This window comes from Oryctolagus cuniculus, chromosome 18 (assembly GCF_964237555.1).
Source record: "Oryctolagus cuniculus chromosome 18, mOryCun1.1, whole genome shotgun sequence".
NCBI lineage: Eukaryota > Metazoa > Chordata > Mammalia > Lagomorpha > Leporidae > Oryctolagus > Oryctolagus cuniculus.
This window is the reverse complement of record NC_091449.1, coordinates 64551802-64573229: the sequence shown is the minus strand read 5'-3', so window position 1 is coordinate 64573229 and position 21428 is coordinate 64551802. Positions and strand designations below refer to the sequence as shown.

The 21428-nt window shown below is 43.7% G+C and overlaps 1 protein-coding gene across 1 annotated transcript in view; it reads right to left on the bottom strand.

Moving 5' to 3' along the window:
* CDH13 (cadherin 13) overlaps positions 1-21428 on the bottom strand; it is a 1467366-nt gene that overhangs the window by 1056005 nt on the left and 389933 nt on the right. The gene's annotated exons all lie outside the window — the stretch shown is intronic.

The window sequence follows — 21428 nt, the reverse complement described above, 5'->3', positions numbered from 1 at the left end:
CTGGAGAGGCATCAGGAGAAGAGAAGTCACCCAGCTCTGCCACTTTCTTCTTGGCTTATTTACTTTTCTGAAATGGGTGGGCCACCTCCTTTCCACCATGACATCATCATGGAAATAGCAGTTAACGCTGACTGGTTGGGCACTGCCCAGAGTGCCGGCCTGCATTATCAGCTTTACCTCTCACCATGACTATAGGAGGGGATGAGTATCCCTGCTATGGGGAAAAGGAAATCAACAGGAAGTAAGGGAAGGAAATGACTCATAATTGCAGAGCTAGGGACTGGTGTGGCTGGTATGTGAGCCCAGGTCTGCCTGAAACCAGAGCATGTATCCATGACCACTGTGCTTCCACAGATTGCGTAACTATGTAGAAGCAAACGGGTATGAAAAGCATACTTAGTACCACAAACTGTGCAGCTCTTTTTGACTTGGGTGGCTAGCTCGGGTGTCAGGGACTCATGATTTGGGGATGCCAACATCTCCACTTAGGATTTAGTAGAACTTAGATTTTTCACTCCCAGTAACTAATACAGTTGGGTTAGAGTGGCAGTATAGAGTGATTGTGACTGACTCAGAAAATCTATCTCAACCACATGCTAGGTTCTCAAAGTACACACTGCATGGCCAAAGACAACTAATTGTCTCATTTCTCCAATACGTCCCCATGTCTATCCTGCACATGAAAAGGCACGATGTACCTGGATTTTCTGGGCATTTATCATTTCATCAACTTCTCCACACTGCATTCTAATCAAGGAAGTTACTAAAATTACTCTAAGAGTGCAAGAACTGGATCAGGTGCCGCTAAAATGGAGCCTCTTATTTGTCAGAAGTCCTTAGTCCTGCTTTTACCTTCATTTCTTCTCACTTTGCTCCTCCAACTGCAAGAGTCACCATCACAAAGTGCACAGGGTTAGATGACCATGCTATGGAAGCTACAACTGCCCTTGCCTGCAAAACAGAGTCTAAAGTGGACTTAGTCAATCAATACAGTGAGCCATGTTGCATACTGCTCCAATTTAGCAAACCACTCAGTCAGTTCTGGACACGACTTGAGTCCCACATTGTAACACAAGGAAATAGACTTGGCTTCTGCCGCCCTGGAATCAGTCTCAGCCTGCTGTTGATCCAAAGCAAGAGAACAGTATATTCTCATCTGCACAACCTTCATGGGTGTCTATCTACGGTTTGGTTCAGGTCCAGGCGAAAACTTGAATTAAAGGTTGAGATTGATGACTCAGAACTTAGCTAGCAATGCAGATGAGAAAATGGAACTACAAACTCAGAAGAAACTATGTCTGAGGGTGAGATAGAGAGATGGAAAAGCCAGATGCTCAGACCCTTGCCCCACTACATCTGCCCCAGAAGCTCCCATCAAGGTTGGTGCTGTGGGCAGCAGAGGGCACTATTAATACATTCTGAAGTAAACAGCACACTTGAAGGGGAAACACAGGTTTAAAATACGTTTGTGTACGGCATCTGGTGGGGGACAGGCCACAGGATTGTACTTATCACCTTTACCCTCCCTTATTCTTGGGCTGAAATATTATCAGGACTCTCAAGTGAGGCTACAGGATGAAAGTGTTTCTTGCATAGAATCTCAAGTTCTAAGAACCTAAATATATTCAAACACATGTGACATATAGTCCAATGTCATGGCGCTAACTGCTTTACAAGCATTATTTTACTTCATTTTCAGCTCCCTGTAAGTTAGTTAAACATGAGGAAATGGATGACCAGAGAGGTCAAGGGACTTGTCTCAGGTTGGCATCAAAAAGCAACAGGGCTGAGACCTTCATACAGCAAAGCCCACGCTCTGCAACCCTCAGGCCACGTGTCATCACAGACATTCCTCCAGTAATGGGAGATGGGAACATCAATTCTTTAACCTGGTCCAACAGGAATGGAAGTTGTTGTAAATTAGTGTTGCTACACCTATGCTACAGAAATTGTAAGGATGCTGCCACCCCGCTGTAGCCTGTCTTCCTCCTGCAGCCAGTTCCTGACCTTGTCCTGGCAGGAGTTCTATGGAAAGTGGATGATTCTGTTGGAGGTTCAACAGCCTCAAGTCCTGAAAACATGTCTGTGGTCCCAGGGTTTTAATCTCAATGCCAACATAAAAATTCTATGCCAGTTAGGGGTCTAAGGGCACAAGCCACAGGAACTAAGCCAGGCCACGCTGAGCACATCAAGGGAATGTATTTGAAGGAAGCTGAAGAGAGAAACAAGGAAAGCCAGGTAACCGTAACAGCCAATCCCGGTGGACGCAGCCTTTGAAGAATTTTCATGCCACCGCCCTCAGGTGTGCCAGGCCCAGCTGGGACACTACATGGGCTGCAAGGGCAGGTGGGGCAGTATATTTTGGTGGGTGGTCCACAGGGGCTTACAAATGGTAGAAGAGACATTTCCCGAAATAAATGCAGGAGCTGTTTCCAGAAGAAGGGAGGAAGAGAAAATGGTAAGCTAGCTAAACTGATTGCCGCCCACAGCAGGCATCTGAAGAGGTGCCTTTCTACCTCCCCAGGAAGCTATACAGTCAGGGCTTCATTCTCGATCCATCTCTCGAGAAGATCTGGCACAGAGCAGGATGTACCTGTCGTAAATTCTCAGTAACTGCTAACCATGCACATTAATAAAAATAAACTAGTGACTCAATGAGATACAAAAGGAATCAGGAACGGCAGTAGAATGCACAGGTGGCTTCCGTTCTAGAAATGCCATCAGTGTGGACTTAAAACCCTAGTGCTCCAAAGTGGTGTACTCTAAAACTCCTACAGCACTTTGGACCCTCCCTGAAGCACTTCTCTGGGCAATGTTGCTCATCGTGTTCCCACGAGGCATTCTGAGAGGGATACAGAGGCCATTCGTCTTGGAACTCTCAGGGTCTGCAGCACGTTACAATCCTCAAGTTCAATTCTTTTCCTAGGGATGACAAATACAAGGGGTGTGTGTGCTTCCACCCTCTGCACTCCCTATGTCCTGGACAGACCTTGCTAATGGATCATGACACTCTTCCCATTGAGGCCAGTCAGCGACAATCCATCAGAGTGGGTCCACAAGGCAAAACCCACTCATTATTCTCGACTCAAGACATTTGGGACCACTGCTCCGGCATCACCGGCAAGCGATGACCCAGCTCATGCCTGACCACCTCCATAGATGGGAAACACATTCTCATCCAGACAGACATTCCATCTCGGGGACTCTGTCAGAAAAGCTTTCTTAGGGACATTTCTGGGTGAACACAGAAACAGAACACCTGTGCCTGCTATGAGTGGATCTTTCCAAATTTTATGAAAATTCTTCTAAAGATAAAAACAACAGACTGCAGCTGGCCTTTGCAGGAAAAAATGACAAAAATCCAAAGTGAATTTTTATTAACTGCATTAAGGACACGGATCGATAGAAAAGCATATTTTTGAAATACACACCATATGTCCCACCCTTTAATTGGTACCAGTATAAATACCTCTAATGAAAGTAGGAAACATACTAGCCCCTTACTCCAATAAATTTCGCTTTGTGCTTTGATTCCTATACTGTCCAGAAAAAAATGGAAGTCATCTCCCAGGAACGTCTTTGTGAGACACCCAGAACAAGCGTTCCAGACAGCCCCTTCTTTCCCCATCACTGGCTCCTCTTTATCTCCCCCTAACCCCATTTTAAGACAATGAAATCAAGAATGCTGTGGGATGCCTCAGGTCTGATTCTAAGATACTTGTCTACCCAAGGAAAGACCCTATTGGTAGCTATGTGATCTCTCTTGCCTAGTAGGTACAAAGAAGAACTGCAAATAAGGACCTAAGGAGCCAAGTAGGGGTCAGAGAGACCCCTCCCTCACCCCGCTAAGGCTGTACTCATGAGTGACCTGCCTATGGAGCACGTAAAGTGAGCTGCTGCACCTGCACAACACTGAGGTCTCGTCAGAAAGAAGCCTTTGGGTGTACAGCTCTGTGTCTTGACAGCTGCCTTAGGTCTGACTGGCCTGGCTTGGACCCTGCATGGGGTGGGAGGACAGGGGACACCCTTACCCTCCAAGGATGTGCAAGCAGGATACATCAATGCTATACCTGGAGCAGAAACCACTGACAAAATAACTTGATAGGTAATTACACTGAGGAATGACTAAATGAATAAGGTCGAAATGAAAACTTAAAGGGATAATGAGCATTACAACAAAGAACAACACATCTATCAAAATTATATTCTTTTTAAAAGAGTTACATGTTTATTTGAAAGGCAGAGTGATAGAGACAGAGGGAGAGACAGAGAGAAATCTTCCATCTATTGGTTCACTCCCCAAATGCCCACAACAGCCAGGTCTGGGCCAGGCTGAAGTTGGGAGCCAGCAACTCCATTCTGGTCTCCCGTGCAGATGGCAGGAGTCCAAATATTTGGACCATCTTCCTCTGGCTTCCCAGGAAGCTGGATGGGAAGCAGAGCAGCCAGGACTCTAACTGGCTCTTGATATGGAATGTCAGGATTGCAAGTTGCAACTTAACTTGCTGTGCAAAAATACTGACACACCAAAGTTGCATTCCTTAAGAAACACATAGAGCATGGGTTTTGCAATGAGCACTGGGTCAAGGTATTGTAGAGAAGACCAGTTGGAAAAGTTGAGAAAAATACAAGGCCAAGTACTGGATCCTGAAATTCTCTGGGGCTCCACATATACTGCACCACAGCAGGACTGAAGCTTTCACTGGAAGCCGTGAGGGACAATGAAGAATTTAAACCAGTCCCCCACCTGTGAGAGCAGAAGAACTCCCAGGTGGATGAGAAAGCTGATACCTATTCTCCAGGGCACCTTCCTTTGACATCACTCCGGTCTTTCCGAGAGATGCCTCCCCTGACTACCTAAAGTAGAACATCCCTGTTTGCTCTTCTTCACAAGTAAATGTAAAGCTGTTTCTCGCGTGTCTCTCTGACTGGAAGCTTCCTGGGAGCTGAGCCCTTGTCTTCGCCCTGCTGAGCCCTTGATGCTTGATAGGGGAGCAGGGAATAGAGGAGGCCTGAATGAGTACTGGTCATACAGAGGTACAAAAGAAAGAAGGGAAGGAAAACTCACTACAACCAAATAGAGTTCACTCCTTCAAAGCAAGGCTGGTTTAACAATAGAAAACCTACACGGTCGCATATTAATAGATACATTCTAAAGGTAAATTGAAATAAAATCTAAGGCTTTATCATGATTAAGAACAAAAAATTCTGGTATGCTAGGGATAAAAGAAAATTACCATGACATGAAAACTAAGTTAAATCAATGATATTTAACAGTGGAACAGCATCATTCCTCCTAGAATCAGAAATCAGATAAGGGTACATAATCTATAAAATTATTTTTAGGTTTTTCTGGGCATTCTAGCCTGCTGCATAAGTTCCAGATAGAACAGAGTGTTAAATGAATACAGAGAACACTATTAAAAGTTTTTGAAAAGTGAGAAATTAACTCACCTTGCTCAAAGTATTCAAGCATCAAAGACACCTTTTTTTAAAAAAAATCACATTGGAAAAGAAAAATCTATTTCTCTCTATAAAAACTAAAGCTTTTTTTTTTAACCTTTCAAAGTAATAAAACAGGAACATTACTTTTATAAAAGCTCAATGGAGGACAGCTCAGTGGCACAGCAGGTTAAACTGCCACCTGCAGTGCTGGCATCCCATGTGGGCGCCAGTTCAAGACCTGGCTGCTCCACTTCGAATCCAGCTCCCTGTTAATGGACCTGGGAATGCAGCAGAAGATGGCTCAAGTGTTTGTACCCCTGCCATCAACATGGGAGACCTGGATGAAGCTCCTGGCCCCTGGCATCAACCATCTGGGGAGTGAACCAGCAGATAGAAGACCTCTCTGTCTGTCTGTCTCTGTCTGTCTCTCTCTCCCTTCTCTGTCACTGTAACTCTGCCTTTCAAATAAATAAAATAAATCTTTTAAAAAACACAATTTCATATAATATTTATGTATATTATGTGTGTTTATTAATTATAGGTCAATCAAAGTTTAAAACATTGATAATGACTCAATTTACTAAAAGTGCTTCTGGATCTGGACATTCAGTCTAGTGGTTGAGATTCCCACACCCCCTCTTGTACTGGCTTTGATTGCTGCTCTGGCTCCTGATTCTCACACCCTGCCAACGCACATCCTGTAGGCAGCAGCGAGAGGTTTACACCACTCATAGGAGAGACCTGGATTGTGTTCCTGGATCTCCTCTCTGGCCTGCACCCAGCCCTGGCCACTGAGGGCATTGCGGGGGGGTAATGTAGAAGATGAGAACTCTCTCTCTCCTTGTCTCTCTGTCTCTCAGCCTCACAAATAAATGTGTGTTTTTCAATTTTAAACCAGATTTTTAAAGTTCTGTTATACAAAGCCAAATTCCAATACAAATGCAAATTTCCAAGTAAACAAAATGATTTAATTATTTAACATCTCCAATTTTAAAAACTACAAAATAAAGCAATAAAAATGAAAACATTTTATTCCAAAAGTTTTCTTTCTCGTTATCAGAATCCAGTCTTTTAAGGTGGAATGAAGCAGGAACTCTTATCACTGGTGGCAGGAGAGGAATCGCTGAATGCTCCATGTTCAAATCCATTCTTTTCCCGGTTCTAATCTCTTCTCTAAACCAGAGCCTGAGCAGCCTTGTCAGAGGGCCAACGTAACTGCAAGACTGACTCATGCAAAACCCTTCAATCATCTCCCACTGCTCTGAGAAAAAAGATCCAAATCACAGCACAGCCCACATGGCCCTCTAGGGTCTAGCTCTGTCTCTTCCTAAACCTCGTGTCTCGACATCTGTTATAGACCAACAAGAGCCTTCCTCTCTGTACTCACTGTGGCTCATTATCTCTGACCCGAGCTTTTACAAGGTGGTCCTCTGGCGAAGAACACTCCCTCGCTTCAGCCAGTTCACTTTGATTCTACTTAGGTCTCAGCTCGAGCTTCAGGGAAACGTACCCTGTCCTCCCTGAATGGGAGCTCTTTGAACCCTGTGGGCCACTCTATCCTGGCACATACCACCTTCCTAATTGCATATTTATTTGGATGGTCGTTTAATCAATATCTCTCTCCTTCTGGGGTGTGTAGACAGCAATGGTCAACAAGCTTTGTGTCCACTCAAACTTGTAACCTGTGTAACTTAGACCACAGGAGATATTAAGTAGTTATTTACTGACGGGCCAGCACCATGGCTCACTTGGTTAATCCTCTGCCTTATGGCGCTGGCATCCCATATGGGTGCCAGGTTCTAGTCCTGGTCACTCCTCTTCCAGTCCAGCTCTCTGCTGTGGCCCAAGAAGGCTGTGGAGGATGGCCCAAGTGCTTGGGCCCCTGTACCTGCATAGGAGACCAGGAGGAAGTACCTGGCTCCTGGCTTTGGATCAGGACGCCAGCCGTAGCGGCCATTTTGGGGATGAACCAAGGGAAGGAAGACCTTTCTCTCTGTCTCTCTCTCTCTCACTGTCTATGACTCTACCTGTCAAATAAAAAAAATTGTAAAAAAAGTAGTTATACTGAAACAAACAGGCTGCTCCAGTTTTCTGGGCTTCTCCTATGATAAGACCTAAAGCCTTGCCCACAAACGGCTGGTGAAGACAAGGAGACGCAGGGCACTCACATCTCTTGGTGGGCCTCCTTGTAGGGTTGAACATGGGTGAAGTTACTGCCCTCCAGCATGACTCTGCCAACCCATGGCACCTCCAGTCTTATCATGGGCTTACATTTCCGGCTTCCAAGGTGAGATGCTATGTTTATCCCTACTAAACTCCCCCTTTTTAAACTAAGCCCGTAATTTCAACCTTAAAATCCCTCTGAATCTCGATTTTTCCAATTCACAAATAGTTTTCTTCTGAATTATTGATGAGGGTTGTAGAGTTACAATGATGTCTTTGAGCCTATCAATCATTTCTTGAGCCCTTTACCTAAAAGCACCAGGTCCCAAGAGGCTCCAGTTGCTTGACTGCTGCTGGTACCTTTATACCATGAGGGGTGTTGGCGTCTCAGTCTTTAGACATGGGATCTGTCAACTTGGCCAAGACTTCACAGCTCTTTTTTTTTTTTTTTTTTTTTTTTTTGACAGGCAGAGTGGACAGTGAAAGAGAGAGACAGAGAGAAAGGTCTTCCTTTGCCGTTGGTTCACCCTCCAATGGCCGCTGTGGCTGGCGCGCTGCGGCCGGTGCACCGCGCTGATCCAAAGGCAGCAGCCAGGTGCTTCTCTTGGTCTCCCATGAGGTGCAGGGCCCAAGCACTTGGGCCATCCTCCACTGTACTCCCGGGCCATAGCAGAGAGCTGGCCTGGAAGAGGGGCAACCGGGACAGAATCCGGCACCCCGACCGGGACTAGAACCCGAGGTGCCGGCGCCGCAAGGCGGAGGATTAGCCTAGTGAGCCGTGGTGCCAGCCCACAGCTCTTAAATAGAGTGACAGGAATTTAAGCCAGGCATCTATGCCCCCAAGCCTTTTTATATGATTAAACAGGTTGCAAAATATTGTTTCAGCTTAATATCATTAAGCTGACATCAGAAAGAATTTCTGCCTAACACAGCTTTAAAATCACCACAGCACATTAGACTGACATCCACCAATGCCCTAAGTCAGGGTCCTGAATGAACGAATATTAGATTCACAATACAGGAATTAGTCACTCCTTTTAAAACATTCTAGAATATTTCAGAACATTTTAAAATGCTCTGGAAGACTGCAATGATGGAAATATCCCATTCTGTGCTGTCAGTCTGATAGTCACCAGGCACATGTGCCACTGAACACTACAAATATGGATGGTGTGACTGAAAAACCAAAATCGCAGTTCTGTTAAACCTAAATTAAATTACATTTAAATTCAAAAGCCACACGTGACCAGTGACTAACATATTAGGCAGTGCATTTCTGATAATTATGACTTGGCCCTATTTACCAGACTCTACTTCATACCTCCTTATTCTCTTCAAGACACAGTAGATTGGAAATAAAAATGCAGACACGGCATCAAGAAAAATCTAGCATCAGGTGCTGAAAAAAAAAATGTGCTTCCTTACATGTCCCAGCTCCCCCTGCAGTCGGACTGGGACCGTGTGACTAGATCTGACCAAAGAACTCAGAGGAAGTGACACAAGGCTCTTGTGGGCTGAAACAATTAATACGCAGTGAGGCCTGATGTCCCTCTTGTCATGGAGGCCACTTGCTCCAGAAAACACAACTAGAAAGAAATAACATGTACTTCACAGAAGCAGAAATAAACCATTATCCCCTAAGACTTCAAAATTAACTTTTACAACAGGAGCCAGCACTGTGGCATAGCAGGTACAGCCACTGCCTGCGATGCCAATGCCAGCATCCCATATGGGCACCGGTTCAAATCCCAGGTGCTCCACTTTTGATCCAGCCCTCTCCTAATGCACCTGGAAAAGCACTGGAAGATGATAAAGTCTTGGGCTGTGAATCCAAGCAGGAGACTTAGCAGAAGCTCCTGGCCCCTGGCTTCAGTCTGGCTCAGCCCTGGCTGACTTTTGGTGAGTAGGTCAGTGGATGGAAGACTCCCCCTCTGAGTGTGTGTGTGTGTTTGTGTGTGTGTGTGTGTGTGTGTGTGTGAGAGAGAGAGAGAGAGAGAGAGAGAGAGACTCTGCCTTTCAAGTAAATTAAATAAATCTTTTTTTTTTTAAAGTTACAGCACCAGCCTATTGCTGACAAAAAAAAAAATAGTAACAATGAGATCATTCAGAATTCTTGGCAAATAAAAGCAGCAGAGAGGCAGCAAAGATGGGACTCAGAGGGGTGAGAAATCAGACAGCAGACCAAGGACAGCCAAAAATAAATTCCACTACCAGTAGCACTAATTTTTGTGCATCGCCCTATGGAGAAAAGTGACATTTTCACAATAATTGTCCTCCAAGCTATAATGGCGGATAATTAGGAATGATAACTCTCCTTCTGTTATACCACAGTTTGCTTCTTAGGAAAAGTTGTTCCCACTAAGCACCATTTCACCTTTTTCCTTGGGAAACAGGCTTAATCCAATTATGTTATGTAAGTGGAGATTATAAAACCTACATTAGCAATGATTCCTCCAGCAGCCCTGTATCCTTGGATCTATCGCTTGGAAATTGTTTAATGGGACAGATGTGGATCTTTGAGTATGAGGAGTAATGTGGGAAATAGACTTTTATGGCCACTTTGTCAGGGCTGTTTTTCACCAGAGGCAATCCCTGATCTCAATAAGGATTCTACTAAGCCCCACCAGTGCTCTGCCCCCCAGCCTAGAAAGTCAGGGGCCAATTGGACACCATTAGCTAAGACCCACTGTATCTTTGGCTAAAAAGATGCATTCTTTCAGTAAGTATTAACAGAGGCTTCACCCCAAGATACATGGGTTGTTCAGGGATTTCTCTTTGGCAACTTCTTGGGTCCCCCATTGAGGGACATCCAGGACTGCCACCTCCCAGCCCCTCCACGAAGCAAGGAAATGTGCATTGTAATTCCCAGTTTCATGCCCTGCTGAGATTTCCAGAACCTTCAGAACAGCAAACCACAGCATAGCTCAAGACCCAACAAACCAGGCATGGATCCTGGCTCTGCAACCTGCTGGTGCTGACTATGGGCAAGTCAACTTCTCTCTCTATGCCTCGATGTAGGAACACCCAAGAGTGCTAACCCTCTGTGTCCCCACTTCAACATGCCTTCTGACTTCTGCAGCCTCTTCACTCAACCTGAGAAAGCCAGCTATCCCTGGGAATTTAAGGTCCCAGCGGGAGTGGTAGATGAAGATGAGTACAGGGGGTCAGTGTCCAGCAATCTTGACTCCACGCAGGACCAACTCTGCTGTGCAACTGACCTCCAGAATCCCATCTGGGATTAAACTGAGGATGGAACTTGGCATGCACGCTCAGCTTCACTTCACTGCCTCCCTGCCCTACCCTGTTTCTCTCACTCTCACATCAACTTCCCCAGGGAATGCTTCCTTTTTCTTATAATACAATTTTCTTATTTTCCACTACTTAGGGGTTTACAGAGATTTTTGCAAAGACAGTAAAGAGTTTCCACATACCCCCCATACAGCTTCCCCCATTACCAACACAGTCTATGGGGATGATCCATTTGTCACAGCCACAGAATCAATACGGACAGACGCTTGTTAACTCAAGGCCTCACTTCACTCAGATATCCTTAACTTTTCCTAATGTCCTTTATCTGCCCCAGGATCCAGACACCACGTGGGTTTAGTCATCAAGCTTCCTCAGGCTGCTTTTGGCTTTGACATTTTCTCAGACTTCCCTTGTTGCTGACAACTTTGACAGTTTTGAGATGCAGTAGTCGTTTATTTTGTAGAATGCTCCTCAGTTGGGGTTTGTTGAACATCTCTCTCTGATGAGACTGGAGTTACAGGTGCTGAGGAGGAACATCCCAGAGGTAAGGTGCCTTTTCATCATACTTTATAAAGATTATTAACCCTCTGAGGTTGCTCTCCTCTGCTTCTATGCTGTTCTCTTGTAAGGAAGTCACTGTGGGATGCCTGTTGAAGGAGCAGGGAATTAGGGCCTGCACTGTGGCCCCACAGGCTAAGCTGCCACCTGTGACATTAGCATCCTATATCAGAGGGCAGGCTGGAACCCTGGAAGCTCCACTTCTGATCCAGGTCCCTGTTAATGCACCTGGAAAGACAGTGGAAAATGGCCCATGTACCTGTGCCCCTGCTACCTATGTAGGAGACCCAGTTGGTCTTCCAGCCTCCTGGTTTTGGCCCAGCCTAACCGTTGAGCAATTTGGGGCACCCAGCAGAAGAAGGATAGATCTCTCTCTCTTTCTCTCTCCTTATTTCAAATAAATAAAATAAATCTTTTAGAAAATGTAGTAGAGAATCACAAGCCATCTCCTTACTGGTGAAGTGTACACATAATCACTTTGGAACTTTTCTCAATGGAAGACTCATCTCTCTCCCTCTGTTTATGGATTTAATCATTTATTTGTGCTAATATGTACTTAGATATTTATTTTGTATTTTTGTTTATAATCCATATATGAGTTTTTGCCCAAATCGTTCTAGCTTTGGCCACTGGAGCTCTTCTGCTTGGCTCCTGTGCCCCTATGTTATACTCGTATCACTGTTGTTATTTTAATTTTCAATATTCTCTTATTTTCTGGCACTACAAGATACCCTCAGGTCCTTTTATATGCCCATGCCCAAGTCTTTGAATCAGCCATTACTCCAAGGAGCTCTGGATTCTTTTGTTGGAGAATGATACATGAAGCCAAGATCTGAGTGCCGGGTGTGCTAATTGCAACCCGATGTCACTGCTTCTAGGCCACCTTAGCTGGCAGAACAAGGAAATACATCTATAACGTTGGAGATGACGGAGCTTGTAAGTTTAATGCAGAAAAGTTAGAGTCTAGTTGATAAAACTGTTTCACATGGATGTGGGTTAGCAATCTTCTGAAACCACTAAACATACATGCTGGGAAGCCATATGCACTAATTTGTATGTACATCTACAGGAACTACAGACTTTCACTGGAAAATAGATGTGAAAAGATAAGCTTGTTTTGGTGCAAAAGCACTGAAAGCCATTGGTAGTTTTTAAATAATTTTTCATGAAAAAGTTTGAAGTCCCCTCTTACATACACACCTATGCCTAGAGATGCCCCCAACTCTAATCCATTACATCATGAATCATCCAGTCATTTCCCTTGCTGATCTGTAACCACCATCACCAAAACCACCATCAGCAGAGAGAAGCACAGCTTCCCCGTCTGTCATCTGTATGCTTGATCCCTTCCAATATACACTGACAGAGCATATGCTACCCCACACCCCGGTGCAAAATCACTTTATCAACTGGAGTGCAAGGCTCGTGGGTTTAATCTCACAGACTCCATTCGTTTCCAGAGTTACTTAGATCAGAATTTCTCCTCTCAACCCCTTCAATGAGATCGTCTCATAGATTTTTAACACAGCTTGATCCTCTTGTCACATTCTGCATTTCACTTTGCAGTCTTGCAACTTCCTAAATGATTTATTTTTATTTTTCATGCATCATGTTTCATTCTTTATGCTGTAAATTTATGGATTTTTACAAACATATAGTGTCATATATACATCATCACTATGTTATACAGAATAGATTCACTATTGTAAAAATCCCCCTCTGCATGACTCCCAATCCTTTCCCAGCTGATCGAATCTCTTGGCAATTGCTGCTGTCTTGATTATTATTGTTTATTGTCTTTATAATTCTGTCCTTTCCAGAAAGTCATATTAATGGACTCACACAAGAGCATTTCAGATGGCTCCTTTCACTTGGCAATGTGAATCTAAGGTTGATCCATCTCTTTCCATGGCTCAAAGATGCATTCCTTTTTATTGCTAAATAGTATTTCATTGCACAAGTATAATAAAGTTGTTTTATTCAGTCAGCCATTGAAGAATATCTTGATTGATTCTAGTTTCTGGGAATTATGAACAATGTCACCACAAACATTTGCAGGTTTTTTGTGGCTAGAACTTTTTCAAAGGAGTTGGGAACACATGTAAAAGTGCAATTGCTACCTCCTGTGGTAAGACTGTGTTTGACTTCCCACCTGTCTTCCACAGTGGCTCCATCACTTTGCGCTTCCACCAGCAATACTAGATCCTTCTGTTCTCTGTCCACGCCAGCTTCTAAGTCCATCATGTATGTCCCACCCAAGCCTTTGACAGACATTTCTTTCAGATTTTTGTTTTCATTTTAGCCACACTAATATGTATAGAATGATACCTCACTGTGGTTCTGACATTTCCCTAATGACAAATAATGCTGCATATATTTTCATATATTGATTCAGATATTCTACCCATTTGTTGAGATGTTTTCTTACTGCTGATTCTTAGGATTTCTTTTACTATTATATACATACATACATATATATATATATACACATGTGCGTGCATGTGTGTGTGTATCTGTGTACATACATACAGTTGGGTCTTTGGGATTTTCTACATAGACAATCAGGTTATCTGTGAATGAAGTGTTTAAGTTCGTCTTTTCTAATAATATACCTACACTCCTTTTTCTTCTTTTGTTGCATTAGCTAAGACTTTCACTGGATGGTGGGAAAGGACATCTTCACTTTGCTGCTGATCTTTGAAGGACAGCATCCAGTTTCTCACCACTAAGTCATAGCATCTTGATAGATATATTTTGTAGATTTACTTTATCAAGTTTAGAAAGTTCCCCTCTATTCCTACTTTGCTAAACTGTTTTTCTTTTATTATGAAGGAGTCTTGAATCTTGCCACATGCTTTTTTTTATCAGTTGATGTGATCGTGATTTTTCTTCTTTAGCTTGTTGATATGATAAATTATGATAATTGATTTTTGAATGTTAAACTAGCTTTACACACTTAGACTAGATTCCATTTGGTTGTGATATAATTTTTATACACTATTGGATACAATTTGCTATTTGGGGAGGCTTTTTACATCTATAGCATGAGAAGTGTTAGGTCTGTAGTTTTATCTTAAGTTAGGAATGGCCTCGTAGAATGTGTTAGAGTTTCCTCTGCTTCAATTTCCCAAAAGACATTGTAAAATATTGTTAACCCTTTTTTAACCTTTTTTAAACCACATAAATCTCATTTCAGGATCTGCTTCTGAGAAACACAACCAAAGACATTATTGCCTCATCTGTGAAATGGTGAGGATAACAGTGCCTTCCTCACAGGGCTGTTGTAAGCTCACACGTGCTATTGCAGCAGATGCTCTGAGCACCCCACCCATATCCCTTTGCCAGTCAATAACTTCCATCCTTCAGCTGCTATGAGCCTTGGCTGCCAACAGCTTACAGCTGCTCCCTGTCCCACACTACTACCCCTGGAGGAACAGAACTGTATCAACTGGAAGAGAATGCCATTCCCCAGGGGCAGCCCGCAGTCAGTGACAAGGGACCAGAACCAATCTTCTTGCTTTGACTGAGGGACAACTTCCTGGGACACTTGGTGCTCCAGGGGTACCCGTGGATCAGGTCAAGGCCAGACTCTGCCTGGCTCAGCATATCCCCCTTCCCCTCCTGTAGTCCTTTCTCCTCCAGAGATGTCTTATTAAGAGCGATTTCTCAATAAATCGCCTGAGTCTGAATCTGCTCAGACCTGGCCTCCAGGATGCCAAACCTAATGCCGTGGGTACACAGAAAGGGTCCCGGGGTGGGGGGCGGAAGTGGGATTCTGAGGTTGAAATCACTTTTTGGCAGCTGGGTAACAAAGATTCGCAGCATGGGAACTATGCAGAGGCACTGATAGTTTCCCGTGTCGGGGGAAAAGGCAGTTGTTTATCTGTGGTGAACTGGAATGGGCTGCAGGTAGGAGATGTACCACCTTCAGGGACAGCTTTGGTGCTGCAGAGCTGTGGGCTGGAAGGACACAGTAATTACAAGGACTCGATGTGAGTGACTGTTGCTGAAAACAACACTGACTAATGATTGGAAGAGAGAAAATGACCCAAGGAAAATGAATTTTGGAATTCCAGGCAATAACCTGGAATGTGATAGCAGGCATTACTGGGACTCCCAGCCTGTCCTGTGATGCTGCGGGAAACCAGGCCACCTCAGTGGGATTCCTGAAATGACCCTGTGCCCCATTTACCAAGCCAGACACACAAACACACAAAAACGGTCAAATCGTTTGTGCTGTCTGTCTGATGGAGCTAAACAAAAAGGTGGTTGAAAAAACCCTGACACTGCAGCACGTGGATTCTATCGAAGAGACAGTTCCTCCATCATGGGACTGACAGCTTTTCCCAATTCAATTAATTGAAACTTCATAGAAAAAAAGAATGCTGTACAATAAAAAGCCTCAAACATCTGGGACCCCATGCACAATCCAGCGGAAAGCACTCATATGAAGCAGTCACAGTTTGTGGATGGAAATCTTAAGAGTCTTTGTTTCTAAGAACTACTGCTCAGAGCGAGCACGACATTTTTTTTTTTTTTTTTTTTTTTTTTTACAACTAGTGAACAAAGCATGTTCAGGTGGTGGCTTTTCTGAAAAAGCAATTTATTGAGACATTGCCAATAATCCATGAGACATAAATGTATTTACTGAGTGTCTCTCTTGGGTCAGCCACCATGGGTAAAGTACAGTGGTGAACAGGGTAAATGCCATAAAGCTCCCTCCTCACAGAGGCGAGGGTCTAAGTCCATTTCAAGAACTCACAGCCCAGAATGAGAACATCACAGAGAGAAGGCTGCCCCAATAGGACATATCATGTGAACTCAAGGGACACAGCCAGCTGGAGGCACCAGCACCCTCTTTTCTCCATCCAAGGGCTCTCCATGAGCCACCCCAATCAAAGGCAGGGGCCACAGAGCCCCCAGTGACCAGCAAGGAGCTGGGAGCCAAGGGGAGCTGGAGAGGCACCGGGAGACAATCACCACACAGGTGTGAAGCCCAGCAAAGCGGAAAAAGGCTGTTGTCTCAGCAACCCACTCCCCGCCCAGCCCTGCAAGCTCCAGGTCTCTCAAGGTATCTCTTGTGCATAATTTTTCTTGCACTAAATTCTGAACGAATTAATCTGCCCTCATCTATTCGGCTAATTCTTGTTTTTCTATGCAGCTTCTTGAAGATAATGTTGACTCCCCTTCCTTTTCCACGCAACCTATTTCTTTGAAACAAATTACTTCCTTTGAGGACTCCTAAGAGATCATATTTAGCCTTTTGTTAGGAAAATATTGATAGAGCTAAAACCTATAAAATTCCAGTTGGGCCGCCAATTTGTGTTCCTAGCCACTTTCAAATGAGAACTCACGAGATTATCGAAGAAAACACAATCTGAGAATGGTGAAACACGCCTGAAGGATAGCACTCTAAGACCACGATTGTTACTGTGCAATGTTCACTTAGCATTGCCACGGAGAAGAGGTCTACCCCGCACCGGATGACCTTGGGAGCTATGCATCCCAAAGGGGTGCAGGATGCTGAGAGTAACACAACGTCACTGCCACTGACAACAGTAGTAACAGTGGTACTGATCACTTGCCATAGTCAGCTCTCTATGTATATTGTTTATTTACTATTTTATCAGTAATATCAATTTTATACACATTTAATATTCAAACTGATATTGCAGTTTGTATTTTTGTACAGTTCATCAAATGCTGTATTTTAATTGATATTATTTCAGAACTTTTTAACATATAACTTTATGCACTTATATACCTTTTATCTCATTTAATACTGAAGGTATTATTCTTCCAGATCTTTTCATATATTATTTTATACCCTTTATTACATGTACCAGTCAGACTGCTATTGGCAGTCCCACTTTCGAGCACAAGGAGTATGAGTTTCTACTCAGAACCTCAAACTGGGAGCAGTGGAGCTCCCTCCAACTGCAGGAGCCAACAAGCAGCAGTCCTCGCCAGGATCCAAGGCCAAGCACCGTAGCTGTCCCTTACTGAGCTTCTTGCATTTGATCTTCACAATGGCCCTAGGAGGCAGGTTCTATTTCCAATCTTTATTTTGTAGATCTCAAAAGTGGCACTCAGACAAGCTATAACAATTAAGGGAGATTTCTACTACCCAAACATCTGCAGGGAATCTAATCTGGCTAAAAATAGAGGGTCTGCAGAGTCACTGTGCTGAGCACTATCTCATCCTATCTCATCCTCCCCGCACTGACAAAGCAATGAGGAGGCCTGTCCCTGAGGATGGAGCCTGGGTTTATACAGAAGACGAGTGAGTGGTAACAGTGTGACAGCAGGCCACTAACAAGCAACAATTTGCCTAAGATTCTTAATCATAAAAGAGGAGAAAACAAGCACAGGCAAGTGCAAGCTTTACATTCAGAGTAATCATATTTTAAAAAAATAAAGCAGTGTAACAGAGTCCATGGCTGTAAATGACAAGAAGTGACTCTGGCTGCCTGAGCACATAGCAACAACTACAAAAACAATGGAAGTCTTGCCAGCTACTTTGCACAGAGGCATGGAGTTTGGTAGGCTACATGGTTACATGGCTTACAAGGGCTGGCATAGTCCAAAGAAAGATAGTAAAATTGAAATCACAAAGTATCCCAGCAAGGAAGGAAATGAGTGGAGCCAGCAAGGCAGCAGTGTGGTCCTCTGAAGGCACCAACCCAGGCGGCCCAGGGACAAAGGCAGAGCGTGGGAGCAGAGACAAAGGTGAGACATCCACGCTGACCACCAGGAATGGTTTAGGGAAGGGTCATGCAGGCAGGGACCAAAGGGAGGAGGCTAACATGTTTCTCCAAGAGGAGGGAGAGGGCAACAGTAATGGCTGACCTTGGTCATGGCAAGTTTAGGCTCTGGAATCTGATGGAGCTAGAATCCTGGTGGTGCCATCTACTAACCTGGTAACCCTGGAGAGCTCTTCTGCCAGATGTCTACGGGACTGCCTTGTCCCTTCCAAGTCTCCATTGAGCTTCTGAATTATGTCATCCTGACCACTTCTTACCTTCCTCCCTGCTGGATATCAATTTACCATGTTCTACTCATTCTTTGTTATCTCCTAACATGCTGACTGTCATTACTGTATGTCCTGATTCCCAAACACACACTAGCACGGGGCCATTTGTTGATTTTGTTCAAAGATGTATCCCCAGTGCTAAAACACATAAAATAAATACTTGCTCAGTATTTGCCCATTTTAAAATTGGGTGATTTGATTTCTTGCTCTTGATTTGAGTTCCTAACATATTTTGGATATTGACTCCTCATCAAATATATGATTTTCAAACCTTTTCTCCCATTCCTTAGATTTTCTCTTCAGTTTTCTGCTTGCTTTGTTGGCTGTGCAGGGCTATTTAATTGGGTATAATCCCATGAGTCAGTTTTTGCTTTTGGTGTCATATCCAAACAGTCACTTCTGAGACCAATGTCATGGGGCTTTCCCCCTGTGTTCCTTCTAGTAATTTTACAGTTTCAGTTCTTACATTTAAGTCTTGAATCCATCTTTGGTTGATTTTATACATGGTATGAAATAAGAGTGGAGGTCTTTAGTGGTTGTAAACTAATTTTAGGATTGTTATCTCTTTGTATGAAAAATAGCTTGGGGCCAACACTGTGGCACAGCAGACTAAGTCACTGTCTACAGTGTTAGCATCCCATATGGCCGCTGGTTTGGGTCCCAGCTGCTCCACTTCCAGTCCAGCTCCCTCCTAATGTGCCTGGGAAAGCAGTGCAGGATGACCCAAGTGCTTGGGCCCCTGCACACATGTGGGAGACCTAGATAAAATTCCTGGCTCCTTGCTTTGGCCTAGCCCAGCCCTGGCTGTTGCAACCATTTGGGTGAACCAGTGGATGGAAGATTCTCTCTCTCTCTCTCTCTCTCTCTCTGTGTGTGTGTGTGTGTGTGTGTCTTTCTTTCCCTCTCCTCTGTAATTCTTTCAAATAAATAAATAAATGTTTTTAAAAAGAAAAATAGGTTTAGAATTTTGACAGATATTACATTAAATTTGTAGCTACCTTTGGGTAGTATGGGCGTTTTTAACAATGCTAAGTGTGTGTTGCTTACACATTAGACTAATCACCCTTAAGCAAATTCATCTGCAGTAGCAAATATCATCTCCTGCATGGGTTCTCCAGAAGCACTCTCTCATCACAGGCTGAGGATGCACGGTGTACTTGGGAGCTCTTGGGAGAACCAGCCCATAAGGAGTATGTTATCAAGCCAGCTACTTTATTGCATGACTGACACTTAGCTCTGCAAGGAAGCTCTGGGAAAGAATGCACAGCCATGCCAATGGGCAGGGGAAGTGAGGTATCCACACCTCTGCCCTTGCACCATTGGGTAGGAGCTCACCCAGGATGGAGATGTGGGTAGCCAATTCCAAAGCACTACAAGTCCACAACGTGCATACTTGTGTGTGTGTGTGTGTGTGTGGTCTGGAAGCTGGTGGACAGCCCAGTGACAAAGATGCAGTTCTGGCTGCTGGAAGTGAGTTGTTATACACAGAAGGAGGGATCTGAGATGGATCATCAGCCAAAGCTACTACCTGCACCACACTGAATCTTTAGAATCTCAGACACCTTCAAGAGAGACAAAGCACGCATACAATCCTTACGAGGTAGTAAAGCCCATTCTAAAACAGTTCACCCAATGTTTCATTACATCTTCCTTTGAACTTTCTAATTTCCTAGAGTTACTGCGGGAAGCTTCTATTTATTCCTAGCATTTTCATTCTACTATTTTGACAGTTTTCCTGGTTTCAGTTATTATTCTGCATACTCAAAGAACAAGTTGTTACAACAGCTGATGTTAAATGTCCCTGGAGGCTACGGAAGCCTGGTCATCAGGCTTTGGAAGCCATTCAGCATCCTTATGATAGAACTTTCTAAGCCTGCTCTTTCACACAAGTTTTCCTTTGAGTACCTTGGGGATATCCTCATCAGCTGTGTGTGTTCTGGTGGGATATTACATTTGTTTGTCTCTTAATGTTGTCATCTTAATTTATTGATCTTATGTGTTAGCATTATTAAAAATGCACAAACTTCTACTCACAGTTTATTGTTATCTGTACAGCTTCCTAGAGGTTTCATCTCCTAGGAGTAGAGCAATTGGGTCTGTGTACTTAGCATGACTCTTGAGGACTTTGGGTTAATTAATCATTTTGAAACACTGTGTTGAATCCTCCATCTACTTGGCCATAATACAAGATCATCAACACTGACCTGTCTTGCCTGAACTTTAAATATAATCTGCCTTATCATCTTTGGAGTTACTTGACTTTTGCATGCTTGTCTAGCTTATTCTTGCTTAATTATCCTGATCAAAATAAGTACAGATTTCTATTTCTTATACAAATACTTGAGTGAAAATATTGATTTGTATAGGAAGTGAGGAAGTGACACACCTTTGTGATAAGAGCACAGACCCTGGAGCTAAGTGGCCTAAGTTCGACTTGCGAGTCCCCCACTCACCAGCTGTGTGGCGTGGAAAGGCCCCTTGGGACCTCCATCTGCTCCTCTGTAAGATGCGGTTAATGAAGCCTCTTTGGTCTTTGCCTGTATCACGTCAGTGATTAGGTACAGGGAACTTAGCCTGGTGACTGGCAAGCAGTAAGCCCAGCAGGTAAGCATTTGCTATGACCATTTTCCCTGTGAGGATTATGAAGATCAACTCTCCCTTATCTACTAAAATCAATAGAAACACTGAAATATTATATCATATTGACTTTTTCAATATAAAATACTCTATAAGCTTGATGTTAAATTTTCTCTACTGAGAGGAATTATTAACTTGTAGTCTTTAACAAACATATGTTTCCTTATTAGCTGTGACTACTATTGTCCCTGTTATTAATGCTCAGATTGCCACTGCTTGGCTGGTGGAAGCTCTCTTAAGCTGGTTTCTTGGTCCACACAAGTAATGTATTCCTCATGATTACGAAGCAGCCTTGCTTTCTGGCAACAGGAGGATGCTGCAAACCTAGCCTAGTCTTCTTCCA